Genomic DNA, 20,841 nt, shown 5'->3' on the forward strand with positions numbered 1-20,841 from the left:
TTCCCCCGTCACTAACTCCAACTCAGCCTTCAAAGCTTACAGAACCCTTTTATCTGTTCTTTTGATCCAGTCCTCTAATCTACTGTAGGCATTCTATCCCCATGCCCCCCTTCATCCTCCAACACCCACCCCTCCTGAATTTCTTCTTATATCTGTAGAGTTCTAGAAACCTCTAGGCCTAAGGAGAGCTCTATTGATGCAAGTCCTTGTTGAATAGATATTTTTCTCAAAAGGACAACCTTCCTAATATAGGTACAATGATGGAATGAACCATATTGAAATGCCTCCTCATATGCTGTACAATTTTTAAATTAGTTCCACATGCCGTACATTTAAAAAGATAGAAAACAAAGTCTGCCCATGAACACATCTAAAACCTAGGCGTTTTCAAGTTAGATAGGCCAAGGAATGTGAGTTTGAAGAGAGACATACTGCTTGGAAAATGTTCCAAAATACTCATCTTTAAGCTCCTCTCCAAAGAATGCAAAATCTTTCCAAGAGAGGGATCAGTACCAGGACACCAAGATGAGACAATAATGGATCTCAATGGAAAAAATGTTTAAATTAGCCTCACATAACACATCCAACTGTTCCAAGGTTGATTTTGGAGCAGCTTTTACAATGCAACTTCTTTGCTTACACAAGGGTCTCCATTTTAAATATGAGCTTTTTTATTCCTCAATAGGACAACATTAATATTGATAAAAACAAAAAAACTGCGGATGCTGGAAATCCAAAACAAAAACAGAATTACCTGGAAAAACTCAGCAGGTCTGGCAGCATCGGCGGAGAAGAAAAGAGTTGAGGTTTCGAGTCCTCATGACCCTTCAACAGAACTTGAGTTTGAATCCTTCCTTGCTTTCCATTTCCCTCCTGGTGTTTGACAAGGTGTTTACTAAAACCCGCTTTCACAGCCATATCTCCTTTCTCAGTGAATGTCTCCATCTCCGACTTACCCCACGTGGATTTCAACTGAAATTCCACCTCTCATGTTTCGAACCCACCCGCCATATGAACACACTCGACCTCTCCCTCCAGCAGCACCGCCATACCCTTTTTCAAAGCTGCGCGTGCCCCTAGTTTCATTTTATCCTTCGGCTCATCCGACGCCTCAACAAGAAACTTTTTCTCTTTCTCTCAAGTGCTAAGGAACGCAATGTCGGCGCGACATTAGTCGTCTCAATTTCTCTGCTCCTCTCACCCATTCTAACCTGTCTCTCTCTGAACTTACTGCACGCTCCAACAACTCATCGACACCAACACCCATCTAGGGCCATCCACCCCTGCCTGTCCCTCTGTCCCCACCCCATCTTCCAATCCCAACCCCAGCCGTGTATTCACTATACCCCCTGACCTTCCCCTCTCCGATGCTGAACGTTCAGTGCTCAGCAAAGGACTTAGTTTCATACCCTTACGCCCTCACCTCAATGAATTTCGGGCTCGGCATGATGCTGAACTCTTCTTCCGCTGTCTTCGTCTCCGGGCTCACTTCTTTGGGCAGGAGTCCTCTCCCAGTTCAACGGATCCTTTTACCTATCTCCAATATTCTCCCTCCACCTGGACCCCTCCCTCTGGATTCTTACCTTCTCTTGATCTTTTCATTGAGAACTGTCGGCGCAACATTAGTCGTCTCAATTTCTCTGCTCCTCTCACCCATTCTAACCTGTCTCTCTCTGAACTTACTGCACGCTCCAACAACTCATCGACACCAACACCCATCTAGGGCCATCCACCCCTGCCTGTCCCTCTGTCCCCACCCCATCTTCCAATCCCAACCCCAGCCGTGTATTCACTATACCCCCTGACCTTCCCCTCTCCGATGCTGAACGTTCAGTGCTCAGCAAAGGACTTAGTTTCATACCCTTACGCCCTCACCTCAATGAATTTCGGGCTCGGCATGATGCTGAACTCTTCTTCCGCTGTCTTCGTCTCCGGGCTCACTTCTTTGGGCAGGAGTCCTCTCCCAGTTCAACGGATCCTTTTACCTATCTCCAATATTCTCCCTCCACCTGGACCCCTCCCTCTGGATTCTTACCTTCTCTTGATCTTTTCATTGAGAACTGTCGGCGCAACATTAGTCGTCTCAATTTCTCTGCTCCTCTCACCCATTCTAATCTGTCTCTCTCTGAACTTACTGCACTCAACTCGAACTCAAGTTCTGTTGAAGGGTCATGAGGACTCAAAACGTCAACTCTTTTCTTCTCCGCCGATGCTGCCAGACCTGCTGAGTTTTTCCAGGTAATTCTGTTTTTGTTTTTGTTTTGATTAATATTGATCCTGCTAGCAATCTGCCAATTTAAAGACTATCTATAGAGTTATGGCATAATTTAAGCTCACTCATAATTTAAGATCACTCATTATTCTGCTGCTTGGACTATGATTTTCAACATTGCAGCCTTAACAATCTGCACATTTCCGCTCATCTGTTACATGATGTCGTATCACAGCTATCAGACATCATTTTTTTAGATTTGGAGGGAGGCAGGGATGGTCTGAGTGTTAGAAAAAAGAAAACTTTTATTTCTGCTTTCTAAAATTAACTCCCAAAACTGCAGAAACAGCTTAAATAAATACCATGCCACATAAATCTAACAGTTCAAGTCATTTGCTCGCTATTAGTTAATGAATGAATGATACACTTGAAATAGACAAGAACACTTCTTGGCTAAATCAGCTGATTACCAAGAGAATGACCTAATACGCAAGAACTTAAATTCCAGAAAGTCAGTCCAGTTCATGAAGCCCACTATACTCAGAGTCTATTTACATGAACATATGGAATTGATGGGCAGGAAAAGACCTGCTGTTAGCACCCACTACACCAGTTGGTAATGCTCTCTACTCTCTATGAAAAGAAGAAATGTCCAACATCCAGTCTATCCTATTTACAGTTTAAACTCAGTTGCTGGTCCTTCCCATTCTCGTTGATCTGAAATAAACAAACAGGCATGCTATCTAAACATTTAATTATTTTATAGAAATTTATCCTGTCACCTCCACACCTATGCTGTTCTTAAGTAAATGAACCAATGCCTTTCAGGTTGATTGGGTACAGCTTTCTTTAAGCTGGGTATCATTCCTGTAACTCTCCTCTAGACCTCAAGGCCATTATATTATCAGCCATATTGGGGTTTGGGGGTGGGGGGGGTGTTGGCACTGTATTCCATGTATGGTCCAGCTGAAATATAAGCTGGTTTAAGGTGTGTGTGTGTATTTCAACTCTTTCTTGGACTCGAACTCAAGTTCTGTCGAAGGGTCATGAGGACTCGAAACGTCAACTCTTTTCTTCTCCGCCGATGCTGCCAGACCTGCTGAGTTTTTCCAGGTAATTCTGTTTTTGTTTTGGATTTCCAGCATCCGCAGTTTTTTTGTTAAGATCCCAATAAGCAGACTGACTACATTAAACAGAAAGCGCCAAGCATTTGATGGCTATTATCTAAGTAGTGAAATTGCTTCTAAACACACCCATGCACATTTCAACTTGTGAATTAGTATGGAGCATTGTTTTTTTTTAAAGCCATTCTGGCCATCATTGTATTCCACCACTGATTCACCACGAGGGCCACACTGAAGGATGAATGATTGCGATATAACCACTGAATGTTATTGTGTGAAAATTACCAGCTGGCCACCAGGTGTCAATATAAGCAACACAGTTGCGCACAAAACAGTTACCAATATAATTGACAGAGAATATTTGTATTTTACAAGTTTGTGCTTCATTCTGGTCAATATCTACAAGGCACAAGTCAGGAGTGTGATGGAATATTCTCCACTTGCCAGGATGAGTACAGCTCCAACAACACAAGAAGCTTGACACTATCCAGGACGAAGCAGCCCGCTTGATTGGCACCTCATCCACAAAATTCACTTCCTTTATCACTGGTGCATAGTGTACAAGGTGCACTGCAGAAACTCATCAAGGCTCCTTAGGTAGCACCTTCCAAACCCACGACCACTACCATTAGGAGGACAAGAGCAGCAGACACATGAGAAGACCAACAGCTGCAAGTTTCCCTCCAAGTAACTCACCATTCTGACTTGGAAATATATTACCGCTCCTTCACTGTCGCTGGGTCAAAGTCCTGGAACTGCCCCCGCTAACAGCAAATTTATTCCTCTAAGAACATCCAGCTTCTATATGCAAGCTGTCCCGAGTTCGGTGATCTTGAGCCCCTGTTATCAAGGTGTGACAACTGCCCTGAGATCACCTGGGAAAAGGCAAGAGAAGGCCAGACATTAAACTGTCTGCCCTCTCAGGTGGATGTAAAAAGCTCCCATGGCGCTATTTTGAAGAGAGGGGAAGTTCTCCCTGATATCTTGGTCAATATTGATCTCTCAACAAATGTCACTAAAACAGACAATCTGCGCACTTATTTATTTTTGCTGTGTGCAAACTGGCTGCTGTGTTTCCTACATTACGTCAGTGGCTGCATTCCAAAAGTACTGCATTGGCTGTGAAGCCCATTGAGGGAGTTGAGGTGGAGGGACCTGAGGTTGTGAAAGGAGCTAAATACATGTTAGTCCTCCTTTCTCATCACAATCTGCCAGCACTTTCAAGAGAGCTGGAGGTGGGGGGAGTGGGAAGAAAATTGGCAGGAAAAGGAAGAAAGAAATCAAAAATCAAAGAAATCCTGGGAACATGCTGCCCTGTGATGGAGTCAATGCAACTCACAATACAACACAAAACTGACAACCATTTTTTTTTGCAAAAATATACTTTATTCATAAATCTTCAACAACATTTCAAACCATTTCAAAATCACCATTACAAAAATACAATCAGGTTCAACTTTTACAACATGAATCACAAGGTGTATCAGCACAGACAATGAATATTACAATCATTGGCAGACATTCATTTTGAGTTGTACATCCGAGGGACTCTTTACAGTTCCCAGCCCCTCGGTGCACTATGGCAGAAAGGTCTTAGGCAGTGACCCTTCCCCATTGCGCCTTTGCAGCGGCTGCCCCAAGCTTTACTGTGTCCCTCAGCACAAAGTCTTGGACCTTGGACTGTGCCAGTCTGCAACACTCGGTCGGGGACAACTCTTTGCGCTGGAAGACCAACAAGTTTCGGGCAGACCAAAGAGTGCCTTTTACCGAGTTGATGATCCTCCAGCTGCAGTTGATGTTTGTCTCGGTGTGTGTCTCTGGGAACAGCCCGCAGAGCACAGAGTTCTGTGTCACAGAACTGCTTGGGACGAACCTCGACAGAAACCACTGCATCTCTCTCCAAACTTTCTTTGCAAAGGCACAATCTACAAGGAGGTGAACAACGGTCTCTTCCCCACCACAGCCACCTCGAGGGCAACATGCAGAGGGGGTGAGACTCCTGGCATGTAGGAAGGATCTGACAGGGAGGGCCTTTCTCACCACCAGCCAAGCTAAGTCTTGGTGTTTGTTGGATAGTTCTGGTGATGAGGCATTCTGCCAAATGACTTTGTCAGTCTGCTCAGGGAACCATCCCACAGGATCCACCCTCTCCTTTTCCCTCAGGGCCTTTAAGACGTAACGATGTGCCGACCACTGCCTGATGGACTTGTGGTCAAAGGTGTTTCTCTGCATAAATTTTCCCACGAGGGACAGGTGGTACGGCACGGTCCAACTACTTGGAGCTTTCCGCGGCAGGGTGGCCAGACCCATCCTTCGTAACACTGGGGACAGGTAGAACCTCAGCATGTAGTGACACTTGGTGTTTGCATACTGAGGGTCTATGCACCGCTTGATGCAGCCACACAGAAAGGTGGCCATCAGTATGAGGGCAAAGTTGGGCACGTTTTTTCCCCCTTTATCTAGAGGCTTGTACATTGTGTCCCTGCGGACACAATCCATTTTCGACCTCCAGAAAAGCGGAAGATGGCTCGGGTGATCGCCACCACACAGGAGTGTGGAATGGGCCAGACCTGCGCCACGTACAGCAACAGCGAGAGTGCCTCACACCTGTTGACCAGGTTCTTATCCGCAATGGAGAGGGAGCGTCGCTCCCACATGCCCAGTTTCCTTTTCACCATAGACACTCGCTCCTTCCAGTTTCTAACGCCTGCCCTGGTTCCTCCGAACCATATCCACAGCACCTTCAGGCCATCAGCCCTGACAGTGAAGGGGACAAAGGATTGGTCAGCCCAGTTCCCAAAGAACATGGTCTCGCTCTTCCCACGATTTACCTTGGCTCCCGAGGCCAGTTCGAACTGGTCGCAGATGTGGATCAGTCTGCGCACCGACAGTGGATCCGAGCAGAAGACGGCGACATCGTGTCCATGTACAGGGAGGCTTTGACCTGAGTGCCTCCACTGCCTGGGATCGTCACTGCTCTTATGGCCGGATCCTTCCTGATGGACTCAGCAAAGGGTTCTATGCAACACAAAACTGACAACCATTACTTACCTGCCCTTGTCTCCACATACTTGCTGTACACTTTCCTGCATCAGTTTTAAACCACCTACACAACACAAATCTCACATCTAGAATTTACTGTCTTCAAGAGTCAGATGAGCATTCTATAAAGACAGAAATTTGCTGAATGCTTGCCGACAATTCATATCAAGCAACTGTGTCAAAATATTCTAACCAAAAAACATAAGCAAATGTTTCTGCCTCTCAATAATAGAGGATGTGTGCCTCTTTTACATACGATTAATGCCACTGTTTTTCATAAAGGTCAAAAGATTTGCAAGTTCTTCCAGAAAATTGCACAGGATCAAGAAATACAATGCAAGGAAAACAATAAAAGTCCTGGAATTTCATCTTTCCAAAATATAAGGTTAAATTTGACTCGGAAACATATGACCCACAAATCTTCTAACTAATAACTGGGGAATTTTCTCCAGAGGTGATGACATTTTACTATGACATTGGATGGGGCCCAATTTCAGAAATTGCAATGAAAACTGATCCACAAAAAGACCTGGTTCTCATGCCCAGGGAGGCATGACCAACTGTTTAAACTTTGAGGAAAAAAAGCTCTTTTCTGTTGTAAACTTTCAATTTTAAAGAGATGCCCCCTGACTATCAGCCACATGAAGTGTCTTTACTTTAAGAGCTGATCACGCCTCATTAATTCTGTCCTGACTAATACCATCAATAACTTGCATTTATATAGCACATTTAACATAGCAAGGCTTCCCAAGGTGTTTCACAGGAATATTGTCAGACAAATTTTTAACACTAAGACACATGAGACAAGTGGAAATAAACTGTGTCAACTCCATCAAAACCTTCTATAATTTTAAAGACCTCAGAAAAGAGATGCAGCCTGTTTACAAAAACAGAATTACCTGGAAAAACTCAGCAAGTCTGGCAGCATCGGCGGAGAAGAAAAGAGTTGACGTTTCGAGTCCTCATGACCCTTCAACAGTTCTGAAGGGTCATGAGGACTCGAAACGTCAACTCTTTTCTTCTCCGCCGATGCTGCCAGACCTGCTGAGTTTTTCCATGTAATTCTGTTTTTGTTTTGTATTTCCAGCATCCACAGTTTTTTGTTTTTGCAGCTTGTTTATCCTGTTCTGGTCAGCAAACTTCGCAGTTCTGGTACCATACTTGTTTAAAGAGGGAAGTTTTATAAAGAATTTTAAATGAGGAGAGAGACGTAGAGAGCTTTAGGGGAGAAATCCCAGAGCTTAGGACCTGAAGCCAGCAATGGTGGAGCAAAGGAAGCCAGGGATGGGCAAGAGGTCAGAATTGGGGGATGGAATAATTCAGGAAAAAGGCAAATTAGTGGGACGTGCATTGTCTGAGAAAAGGGAACCATTTTCAAGCTGTATCCTGGAGCTGCAGTTTGCTCGGGCCAAGGGAGAATGGTTGTTTACAATATAAATAAAAATGTTTTGCAAAAACATCTTTTTTACCTACTTACAAAGCCTGTGGAATGTCTCAGCCCACATGCACCACACAGTACAACTTACAAAAGATCTAAAAGTGTATCTTAATTTCTTTTGCAGGCATGCCATTGAGTGAAATCTGATATACAGCAGCTTTTCACTGCCCTCGAATTCCAATCACCAGATCAGTTCACCTGCACCAGAATAGTGTAACATCACCCAAGTAAATTGAATGCTCAATCTATCACAGAGCACTTACCACAAATGGCTGCCTCAGGCACATTCGTAAAGGAAGCCTGTCCCATTCTAAACTTTCTTCCTCTGCTATTTATCTTAACAATCATGTAGTCCCAGGATCATTGTCAATGTAGAAAACTAAGGGCTGTATGATACAGCCTCATCCAAGGGCTGCGCTTAACGGCTTGACTCATTCTAAATCCTCAAGGGCTGTCCTGGGTTCATAAATAAGGTAATCTTAGTACTTCCCTTCTCAGACGAATGCCCATCATTCCTCAATGCAGATTACTTGAAGTCAGAGGTTAAAGGGGGAGGGGATTTGATCCACAAATAGTCTGCTGCTACTGACATTGTGGGTGTGTATGCCTGTGGGTGTGGGTCTGTGTCCCCCACGGGTGTGCGCGTGTGCATGTGTCTGTGTCTCCACCCACCACTGGATTTTTATGTAAATGTTCAGCTGTACCCAGATCCTGCAACAAATGCACCAAACACCAACTCTTTAGTACCCTGAACAGAGACAGTGTTTTGGATCTATTCGCTAAATCCTGTCGTTAGTGACTTCTATTCATTATTTTTATATTAGTCCCCACCCTAAAACTCTCTGAAGGCATGGAAAAGTTAACACGTTCAAAAGGATTCCTGTATACCTGTGCCTCGAGCTTTAAAACAAAGAGCACTTTTACACAATGCATGGGGTCACTACAGCCAAAAATTCAAACGTGCTTTTAACACAGCAAACAGGAGTTGGAAAGGTATCTGTGTATATGGGGTGGGGAGGGGCGGGTGGTTTCAGGAGGATTTTGAAAGGAGGGAGAGGTACAAGGAGCCAAAAGGACAAAAGGATTTGAAAGAAATTAACTGTTTTTTAGGTTGACAAGCTGGTGTAGTACTGAGGGTTTGCCATATTCGGAACATCGGAGCAGGAGTAGGCCATTCAGCCCCTCAAGCTTGCTCCACCATTCAACGAGATCACGGCTGATTGTTACCTCAGCACCATTTTCCTGCACCATCCCTTGATATCTTTATAACTAGAAATCTATCAATCTGAGTCTTCAATATACTCACTAAGATAAAAGCAAAATACTGCGGATACGTAAAATCTAGAACAAAAACAAAAATACCTGGAAAAACTCAGCAGGTCTGACAGCATCTGCGGAGAGGGATACAGTTAACGTTTCGAATCCAAATGACTCTTCATCAGAACTAAGGAAAAATAGAAGAGAGGTGAAATACAAGCTGGTTTAAGTGGGGGTGGGACAGGTAGAGCTGGATAGAGGGCCAGTGATAGGTGGAGATTGCCAAAAGATGTCATAGAAAAAAGGACAAAGAGGTGTTGACCATGGTGATATTAGCTAAGAAATGTGCTAATAGTGACATTGAGGGTAGAAAGCAGGACGGGCAAGGTACAGATAGCCCCAGTGGGTGTGGTTTAGGGGGGTGGTGAAATTGAAATAGCCTAAAAGGTAGAGATAAAACAATGGATGGAAATACATTTAAAAATAATGGAAATAGGCGGGAAAAGAAAAATCTATTTAAATTATTGGAAAAAAGGGGGATGGGAAAGGGGGTGGGGATGGAGGAGAGAGTTCATGATCTAAAGCTGTTGAACTCAATATTCATTCCGGAAGGCTGTAAAGTGCCTAGTCGGAAGATGAGGTGCTGTTCCTCCAGTGTGCGTTAAGCTTCACTGGAACAATGCAGCAGGCCAAGGACAGACATGTGGGCATGAGAGCAGGGTGGTGTGTTGAAATGGCAAGCGACAGGGAGGTCTGGGTCATGCTTGCAGACAATCCAAAGGTATTCCGCAAAGTGGTCACCCAGTTTGCGTTTGGTCTCTCCAATGTAGAGGAAGTCGCAAAGGGAGCAGCGAATGCAGTAGACTAAATTGAGGGAAGTGCAAGTGAAATGCTGCTTCACTTGAAAGGAGTGTTTGGGCCCTTGGGCAGTGAGGAGAGGGGAAGTAAAGGGGCAGGTGCTGCACCTTCTGCGGTTGCATGGGATGGTGGCATGGGAGGGGTTTGAGGTGTAGGGAGTGCCGTGTCCGGCCCATCTCCCACGCGCCCGCCCTCACACCTTCCTCTCCCTCCCAGAACCATGATAGGGTCCCCCTTGTCCTCACTTATCACCCCACCAGCCTCTGCATTCAAAGGATCACCCTCTGCCATTTCCGCCAACTCCAGCATGATGCCACCACCAAACACATCTTCCCTTCACCTCCCCTGGCGGCATTTCGCAGGCATTGTTCCCTCCTGGACAACTTGGCCCACTCCTCCATCACCCCCTACACCTCAACCCCCTCCCACGGCACCTTCTCATGCAACCGCAGGAGGTGCAACACCTGCCCCTTTACTTCCCCTCTCCTCACTGTCCAAGGGCCCAAACACTCCTTTCAAGTGAAGCAGCATTCCACTTGCACTTCCCTCAATTTAGTCTACTGCATTCGATGCTTCCAATGCAGTCTCCTCTACATTGGAGAGACCAAACACAGACTGGGTGACCACTTTGCAGAACACCTTCAGTCTGTCTGCAAGCATGACCCAGACCTCCTTGTCGCTTGCCATTTCAACACTCCTGCTCTCATGCCCACATGTCCATCCTTGGCCTCTGCAACGTTCCAGTGAAGCTCAACGCAAACTGGAGGAACAGCACCTCATCTTCCGACTAGGCACTTTACAGCCTTCCGGAATGAATATTGAGATCAACAACTTTAGATCATGAACTTTCTCCTCCATCCCCACCCCCTTTTTCCAATAATTGATATATATTTTTCTTTTCCCACCTATTTCCATTATTTTTAAATGTATTTCCATCCATTGTTTTATCTCTACCTTTTAGCCTATTTCGATTCCCCCCCCCACCCCCTCCCCCACCGCCACCCCCACTAGGGCTATCTGTATCTTGCTCTTCCTGCTTTCTACCCTTAATGTCACTATTAGCACATTCCTTAGCTAATATCACCACTGTCAACACCTCTTTGTCCTTTTGTCTATGACATCTTTTGGCAATCTCCACCTATCACTGGCCCTCTATCCAGCTCTACCTGTCCCACCCCCACCCCCCTTAAACCAGCTTATATTTCACCTCTTTTCTATTTTCCTTTAGTTCTGATGAAGAGGCATTCGGACTCTAAACGTTAACTGTATCCCTCTCAGCAGATGCTGTCAGACCTGCTGAGTTTTTCCAGGTATTTTTGTTTTTCCTCAATATACTCAGTGACTGAGCCCCCACAGCCCTCTCGGGTGGAGAATTACAAAGATTAACCATCCTCTGAGTGAAGAAGTTACTCGTCATTTTGGTGCCAAATTACCGACCTCTCATTCTGAGACTCTGTCCCCTGGTTCTAGATCCCCCTCGCCCCACAACCCCAGCCAGGGTAAACATCCTTCCTACATCTACCCTGTCAAGCTCTGTAAGAATTAGTAGAAATTATCATAAAAATTATATTGTCAGAGGTGCCATCTTTCAAAAGTGACATCAAACCGAGTTCCTGGTCACCTGCTTGGGTGGATGAAAGTGATCTGAGGGCACTATTCTGAAAAGCAATAACCTGCATTTATATAGCACCTTTAACTGTGGAAGGAGGGGGAGAGAAAAAACACATGGATCTTTAGGGGGGCTTAATAAAAAGAAAACGGACTTTGAGTCACAGAGATGTATTGGAGAGAGTGACTAGGAACCTGTTCAAAGTAGTAAACTTCAAGGTGTGTTTTAAAGGAGGGTAGGCACACACAAGTTCTGGGAAAGAATTTGAGAACTTAGGACCTTGGCATTGAATTACATGGAGCATACAACACAGAAACAGACCATTCAACCCACCTAGTCTGTGCTGACATTTAAGCTCCCTACATGTCTCATCCCATGACATTTCATCGCACATTATTAGCATTTCCTCCTATTCCTTTCAGCCTCATGTACTTAACTAGCTCCCCCCTTAGACCCTAAAAATGGAGGGGGAAAAGGAGAGGGGGATGGATAAGAGTCCAGAGTCAGAGGAATGGAGAATCTAAGGAGTGAGGGTGAGGGAATTCTAAGACTGGAGAAGTGAAAGAGAGGGAGAGAAACAGGCGGTGAGTGGATTTAAATATGAGGATGAGAATTTTAAATTTGATAATATGGGGAACCAGGAGTCAATGTAGGTCACTGATAGGATGACCAGATTTTCAAAAGTCAAAATCATGACACATTGAAAAGCCTTGGAAAGGTGCGGCTCCGTGTTATTGACATGTTGGGCAACCAATGGCAGGAGTTGGGGGGCAGTTGAGGGATGCCATTTGATGACATTTCCCGGAATGTGTACAGCCAGAATTGACAAACCTGTTAAGACACCCGATTATTGAAGACAGCAGTGACAAATCACAGACTTTTATTTCAATGATATTTTTGCCTCATTTTCTTCAAAAAACAGAACCAAGGATTTGTTTGTCACAAGGCCCCAGCCAGAATCTTCTATTCTGCTCTAACTTTACTGTGCAATGCACAATGGGGTAAGATCAATCTCCATTTAAAAAATTTTATTTTCATTTGCATATTGGGTTCCAGCAATAGAAGTTTTCAGGCAGGAGCTGGGTTTAAACTAGAAAATGCACCTCAAGTGCAGGAGATTTTGTCTGCACCCAGAGCTGCAAGCAGGAAAGCACATAATCTTTCAATGAGAAGTTTGGCTGAACATGCCATGGCTCAGCCAAACTTGCCTGCCACCTTCCTCAGCACTGATTGGTGGTTTGTCAATGGATGCTGTCTGGGACCGAGAAGAGGGAAGGGAGGGGGCAAAGGGGAAGGGCCCTCTGTGACGCTGAAAACCTGGACAGCTGGGCAATTTGGAGAAAACGGTCAGGACTCTGGGATTCTTAGTGAAAAACCTGTATTGTCCTGGTGAAACCACGACGTCTGGTCACCAAAGGTGATGGGTGAACAAGGCTGTGTGGGGATAGGAATTGGGCAGCAGAACCTTGGATGAGCTGAAGTTTATGGAGGATCAGACCTCAACTAGCAAAGCAGTGGAGCTATTCAGTCTGGAGATGAGAAAGACATGGCTGAGCATTTCAACAGATGTCACAGAAGTAGATAATGAACACAATATGGGGCTGAACAGTCAAATAGTACATCAGGGCTCAAAACTGTTTTAACTGAACCTGAGACAGCGGCTATGATGATGGGGTGAGGGAGGGGGGAGATGGTGATGGGAATGGAATCATAGGAATAGTTAGAGACAGAGACACAGAAGCCAGGAGACTGAGAAGGGGGTGGGGAGCACACAGTGACAAAGGAGGGGAGAGAGAGAGAGAAAAAGAGGGAGGCAGACAGATAGACAAAGAAAGGGACAGTGAAAGAAGGAGAGAAAGAAAAAGGAGAGGGAGAGAGAAAAAGAGAGGGTCACAACACAGAGGGAGAGAGAAGGTGGGCAGAGGAGCGTATAGAGAATGAAGAGAACAGACTTTTATTCCATCAAGATGAAGATATTCAATGTTTTTTAAACTGTTAACTTTCTGAACCACAAAAGACCAAGGTTGTTGGTTTTCCTGGACCCTAAATTGCTTCAGCAGGTTATGGACTTGAAGAATTGTTCGGAGCTCTGCTGACTACAATGGTTGGAGGGGTGTGGTGGGGACGGAGGAGGAGGGAGAAATAAGAGAATGACTTTGATGCCTCAGAGCCATCAAATAACATATGCCACAACTCCTTCCAACCCCATCCCAACGTTGCTTCCCCTTTCACAATGAAACGGATAACACAATTTAATGACTTTCAAAAACTTTACCTGCCAATCTACACCATGCCAAATTTAGCAAGGACAGGTTTAATATTGAGGTCCCTGAACTCAAATGTACACTGGTTGCATGTTGACTGGAACAGCCCCATGTGTTAAGTGGGCAAAACTGAGTGGCCTGATAAACTGTGAACTCGTGTTCCAGCCAACTGCTCTTCCCAGTGACTGGGCTCACTTAGCCACACTGTTTACTGCCTCTCAGCAAAAAGGACAAAAAATTGGCACAGAAAGCTTCCGGCAGAATTGCACTCCTGTTTCCTGGCCATCCCCATGCTCAGCACCATTAATGATGACTTGTGCTGGGGTGGCAGTTTCAGGAGGGTGAGGCTCAATAACTCACCCAGATTTCTAATCTTCCTTCAATGGCCCAGACAGGGAGCTCCAGCAATGAGGTGCTTAATTGCAATGGGATTTAAAACTGAGCCTCATCCTGTTCTCACTGGAAACAGACCGATGGGCAGACAGTATGCTCGGGACCACTGGGCAGAGAGAGACCCTAGCTCAAACACAGGATGATATATACACACCCCTACAATGTTTGCTGGACAGGTACTGGGGTCTTGCTGCTTTATCACCATCGCCAAACCCAGGGGAAGCTGCACAGAACTGGAGTCAACCAACTGGTGTCCTCAGCACATATGGGTCAGTGACTGGACCTGGGAACTATCTGGATCTTATAACTCATGGATAACTGAGCCTGTATTAGCTGGTTTCAGTGGGAACACTCATACCTTGGATTAACAAAGTTGTGGTTGAAGCCCCATTGCTGACTTGAGCATTCCAGTGCAGTACTGAAGGAATGCTGCGCCAGCAGAGGGACAGTACTGAGGGAATGCTGCGCCAGCAGAGGGACAGTACTGAAGGAATGCTGCGCCAGCAGAGCAGCAGTACTGAGGGAATGCTGCGCCAGCAGAGGGGCAGTACTGAGGGAATGCTGCGCCAGCAGAGAGGCAGTACTGAGGGAATGCTGCATCAGCAGAGGGGCAGTACTGAGGGAGCACTGAGCCTTCAGAAAGGCAGTAATAAGGAAGCACTGCATCAGCAAAGGGGCAGTGCTGAGGGAGCGCAGAACTGAGGGAACGCGATACAGCAGAGGGGCAATCTTTTATGTGATATGAAACTGAGGCTCCATTTTGTCTGTTCAGATGCATGTTAATAAAAACAAATCTCAAGAATGCTATTGCACAAGAGATGGGGAGTTCCCTGAGGCTCTGGGCCAACATACCTCCATCAGCAAACGCCAAAAACAGATTTTATCATCAATTATGTCTGTGGGGCCTTGCTTGCACAAAATGACCACTGATTAAGCCTACAAACCATATATGTCTACACTTTAAAAGTAATCCAGTGGTTCTAAGCTGCTTTTCAAATTGAGGGCATAAGGTTTTCTATGTAAATGGAAGTCCCTTTCTTCTGTTGCTGACATTGTGCAGTCCATTAGTAATAGAGCCAGACAAGCAGGTTTTTTTAGTGGCACTTTTCCATTTGGCATTTGCTGCCAGCAAAGAAAGTAGTGGCATTGGACTCGTGGTATCCAGTGCTTCACTGAGCTGCGGCCAATCTTCACCAGCTTCCAAACTGGAGCGGGGGCAATAAATAAAAACACAGCTCCATTTTAATGATCCAGCAGCCAAGTCAGGTTATCCTAGGAACACACACAGCTCCAATACTGCTCAGGTGCTGCATTATGTGCAACTGGCTCTCAATGTATAGCCAGGAAGCAACAGACAAGCGCAATTCTCCTGGACTGAGATACAGTATTATTCATCACCATCATACAGCAGAATAAAATCACAGTTATGTTCCTCGAGAATCATACAGTTCAGAGGGAACTCAGAAGGAATTTAGCCCATCATGCCTCGCTGGCTTTTCAAAAAAGCTATCCAGTTAATCCAATTTCCCTGCTCTTTCCCCTTAGTCCTGTTAAGGTATGCCAACTTGCATTTGTAAAAGCCTTTTCAACCTAAATTTGACACCTAATCATGTAAGGAGATATTAGGAGAGGTGACCAAAAACTTGGTGAAAGAGGCAGGTTTGAAGGTGCATCTTAAGGAAGAGAGCAAGGCAAAGAGGTGGAAAGCTTAGAAAGGGAATTCCAGAGCTTAGGGCCAAGGCAGCTGAAGGCACGTCCAGCAATGGTGGAGCGTTTAAAAGCAAAATACTGTGGGTGCTAGAAATCTGAAACAGAAAATGCTGGAAAAACTCAGCAGGTCTAACAGCCTCTGTGGAGAGAAAAAAAAAGTTAATTTTTTTGAGTCCTTATGACTCTTAAGTGCTCTGAGGAAGAATGATAGGGACTCGAAATGTTAACTGTTTTCTTTCTCTCCACAGATGCTATTAGACCTGCTGAGTTTTTCTAGTATTTTCTATTTTTGTTGTGTGGAGCATTTAAAGTTGGGGTGGGCAAGAGGTTGGAATAGGATGAGGAGGTCATCTGGAATGGTTGTAAGGCAGGGGGAGGTTACAGTGATTGGGAGAGACAAGGCCATGGAGTGATTTGAAAACAAGAAAATGTTAAAATTGTGATGCTGTAGGTAGGCAATATGGTGAGTGAGTACTGGGGTCATGGGTGAAAGGGACTTGGAGTGGGTTAGGAAACTCAGAGCTTTGTATCAGCTCAAGTTCACAGAGGAAAGACACCTGGAACACTCAAGTCTAGAGGAAACTAAGGGTGGATGAGAACTTCAGCAATCAGCTGAGGCAGTAGTGGGGTGTGTGGTGGGGTGTGTGGTGGGGTGGAGGAATGAAACCAGAGAGGTTACTAACTGGGAGGAGCACTGAGATCAGAAAAAGTTCAAGGCGTACAAATGTTGAGGCTGAGTTTGACTTTGACTCCCAATTATCTGGTTGTCCCCATCAAACCATAGGGCTATTAAAAAAGTTTGGAAACCAAAAGAATGACAAAGCTTGCATTTCTGTCAGTAAATCTACATACAAACTGGTGTTGGAACAGAAGTTGGGTGTGGGAAGGGAATGAGAGCACACAGGAAACAAGAACAAATGCACTGATCAGGCTCAGGAATTGACAATTTAATGTACACTTGAACAGTTGTCACAACACTTGCTGCCAGACCGGATGTCAGACACAGACTGCTCAACAGAGGATCACTGAGCATTCTTTATCCTCATTGCATTTCCAAACCCATGACCTCTACCAGAAGAACAAGGATAACAAAGGCAGCAGATGCATGGGAACACCATTACCTACAAGCTCCCCTCCAAGTCTCACACCATCCTGACTTCGAACTGTATTGCTGTTCCAAAAACCTGGAACTCCCTTCCTAACAACACTGAAGGTGCGCCTACACCACATGGGCTGCAGCATTTAAAGAAGGCAGCTCCACCACCACTTTTCCAAGGGAAATTAGGTACAACACCCACATCCCCCACATCCCACGAACAAAAAGAAAAATCAACTCCACACCCATTTACCGTAAATCCCGGTGTATAAGGCGACCACATTTTTCCACTGCAAAAATCTCGTTTTTGCATATACTCGGTATATAAGTCGACCTCCTTTTCAGCCACGACATGCTATACTTGCATTAGTAGTCAGCCTTAACTTTTCATCCCGCAAATCCATTCTTTATTACCAGTACCTTATAACTGGCTCAAGGGATCAAGTAGGCAATGCGTGGGAGAAGATGCATGGGAGTTTAAGACACGCCCACTCTGTGTCAGGTACTGTGTCAAAATGGCAACCACCCACACCAGCGGTTCACTTTCATACTCGACTTACTCCGTCACTACTTTGAGGGATTTTGAGGTTTCAAAGGTCAATTCAAATGCCAACATCTACGTTAACTCTCTACTTTATTTACTGGTAAACTTTCTGCCAAAAGTGATAGACCAGATGATTTTGGCAGGTGATGGTGGTGGTTAGGGGGGTGGGGGGGGGGGCAGGCAAATTGTCAAGCATTTTGGATGCACCTCACGCCTTAAAATGATACAGCACATTTGGCCATTTGGTCCATCGTGATTGTGCTGGTAGTTGGCTGAGTCTTCTCTCCATAAAATAATCCTAGGTTGGAAGGTAACAGCAGAAACTGGGAGTTTCAGGCTACGACCACAAGCTGTTTTACAGATGACCTTCATTGAGGCATTAGGAACATGCATCACCAGGCCAAAGGAGGAGATATTAGGAGGAGCGCTCAAAGCTTTGGTCAATCACGTGGGTTTTAAGGAAAATTACATAGAATGTACTGCACAGAAACAGACTATTTGGCCCAGTAGGTTTATGCCAGTATTTTAAGCTCCAAAGCACCTTCCAAAGCCATTACCATCTAGAAGGACAAGGGCAGCAGACACATGGGAACAGCAGCAGCTGCAAGTTCCCCTCCAAACCACTCACCATCCTGACTTGGAACTATATTGCCATTCTTTCAGTGTCACTGGGTCCAAATCCTGGAACTCCTTCCCTAACAGCACTGTGGGTGTACTACTGCACATGGAATATAGCGGTTCAAGAGGGCAGTTCACCACCACCTTCTCAAGGGCAATCAGCGATGGGCCTAGCCAATCATGTCCATATCCCATGAATGAATTTTTAAAAATAAAAATGAGCCTCCTCCCAACTCATCCAACCTGATCATATCCTTCTATTCCTTTCTTCATGTACTTACAGTTTCTCATGTTGCCTTAATTGTGTTTATGTTATTCACCTCAAGTACTCCATGTGGTAACAAATTCCACATTCTAACCACTGTCTGGGTAAACTAGCTTCTGTTAAACTCCTCACTGGATTTTCTGATTGACTTACATTTGTGACTCTTGAAAGAGATGACAGGGATGGAGAAGCGGAGCAATTTAAGGGGGAATCTCCAGAGTACGGGGCTGGGGCTTCTGAAGACATGGCTGCCAATGGTGTCCCGAAAGCAATGAACGGATGCACAGGAGGTCAAGATTTGGGGCTGTGCTTCAAAGCTGGACAATGTTGGAGATGAGGAAAATTTTAAATGAGGTATTGGCAGCCAGCAGCTAACACAGGCCAGCGAGCATGGTTGAGATGGACGAGTTGGGCTTGGTATAGAATCTAGACAGCAGAGTTTTCAGTGAGTAAAAAAGTTTGCAAAGGTTGGGCGATGGAGGGCCCAAATAGGACAGCATTGGAATGGTGGAGGCTGGAGGTGACAGCAAGCAGGCTGAGGCAGGGGCAGAGATAGATGAAGTCAGAAGTGAAAGGAGGAGATGCTTTTTGATGGATGATGAGGTTGATAACTCAAGGTCAAATGGAATTCTGCCTGGTAATGCATCTCTGAAGTGCCTTTGGCCACTTTTACTGCGATAAAGGTGCTAGATACTGTAAACGCAAGTTGTGGTTGTTAAGTCTGCTGAGAATGGGAAGAGGGTAAAACTGGTGGTGACGGAATCAGGGATGCTCTTCCTCTCAATGTTCTTTCCCTGTGAGGAATCATCTGACCCCTGTCCCCAATCAACACGGCTAAAATTTTGCCTCAAATTCTGATGAAAGATCCCGTCAGGATTGCTAAATTTTTCTCTTTCAGACATTCACTGACCTGCTCTACATTTCCTGCTTTTTATTTCAGCACTTATGGCTTCTACTTTTGCTGCATCTGTGTAGTAAAAAAAACACTTTTCTTCTGAATCTCCCATTCTTTTGTGAAATCGACCAGACTAGATGCTGCAAAGTGAACAGCCGCAATCATACACCTACCACTAGAGGTCAGTCTGCTACCATATTAAAAAAAAAACTGATTTCAGCTGGGAAGGCCGGTACAATGTTGCATTCTCCTCCTCCCTGTTAGAATCATATCTCTCAACACAAAATTTTTATTTTACAAAACGGAAGGACTTGGCATGATCTGGACACTTGAATGCTAATCTGGGATTTTTTCTTAAAAGGTCCTAAGTTCACTTGGGAACAGTCAGCAAGCAGGCCTCTTCCAAGAAATCACCTGACCTTTATGGTACTCGAGGAAGATCTGGTTGTTTGTTTTGAACTGCAATCACTAATTGATGGGGGAAGAAACTGCAAAGGAAAGTTGGTAACTTGCTGGAAATCACATGAGCGAGAGGAAAAAAAAATTAAATTGTGAACCTGCTTGTTTTGAAGGCAGTCTTGCTGAGGAACAAACTGAAGGAAGGGAGGCTATCCTAATTGGCTCCCCCTCTCTGCCTTGTCTAAGATTGAGTGTGGCTATCAACCTGTAGCCAGAGAACCCTCATTCAAGTGTAACTGGTCTGTATTTGGACCTGCAAAGCTAAGGCCAGTTGGTGAGAACTTCCAGACATCCACCAGGACCAGTGGCCTGTCTTCACACGAGGGAAGTCCAGGTCAGCAGCATCAAGACCCTGCAGACTTTATCCTTTATTCTATAACGTCCGTCCTCCAAAGCGATTCAGTTTGTCCTTTCTTTGTATGCGTGCGCATGTGCACTGGGGGAATTCTTTAGGAAGAGATAGATAGTTATACTTTCTGATTACAGTTGTGTTAACCCAGTACTTACGACCTGTTAAAAGAGGTTTTGTTTAAAAATAAATTAATCATTGAGTTTTTTGAAAGAAGCCTGATCAGAGTCTCTTTTCCTCTGGGTCTAGAAGTATAGGTAAACAATTGGCCATTTCGATGAGAAAATTAAACATTTAAATTAACGGTACGCCCTGCAGAGTAGTGGAGCTTGATAATTCACACATTCCTCCCATCTTAGTTGTATCATTCCTTATCTACTCCTTCCCCACCCCCATTTACTTCTGTGTTGCCACCCAAAATAAGCACCTCTTTATAAGGGAGTCCTGTAAGGTAACCAAAGCAACATCAGTGATGTTGGAGGCATAGTCTCTTTCCTCGAGGCACAGTGCTGCTGAAATCAGAGGAGCAATGCAGTACATTACTATCAGGTTTGGGTAATTCCATTTAATGTCTGACTACAGGAGGGCTGGGGTCTCAGCCTGGCCAACCACACACACTCTGCCTGCAAGTTTCCACATGTACTCACTCTCCACTGTTCATAAAGCTACCCTGAACTAGCTCCCACTATTCTTGACTGTAGGATCCAC

The 20,841-nt window shown here is 45.0% G+C and overlaps 1 protein-coding gene across 10 annotated transcripts in view; it reads right to left on the minus strand.

The window, feature by feature from the left end:
* Window positions 1-20,841, minus strand: part of phactr4b (phosphatase and actin regulator 4b) — a 188,259-nt gene that overhangs the window by 51,119 nt on the left and 116,299 nt on the right. Inside the window, exon 1 of one of the 10 annotated variants that reach the window (XM_041212746.1) lies at window positions 9,179-9,224. The exons of the other annotated variants lie outside the window; for them this stretch is intronic. The gene's annotated coding sequence lies outside the window, so the exon portion shown is untranslated. Of the gene's footprint in view, window positions 1-9,178; window positions 9,225-20,841 lie in introns of those variants that run through there. 10 annotated transcript variants of the gene reach the window in all.

Source organism: Carcharodon carcharias, chromosome 19 (assembly GCF_017639515.1).
Source record: "Carcharodon carcharias isolate sCarCar2 chromosome 19, sCarCar2.pri, whole genome shotgun sequence".
Lineage (NCBI taxonomy): Eukaryota > Metazoa > Chordata > Chondrichthyes > Lamniformes > Lamnidae > Carcharodon > Carcharodon carcharias.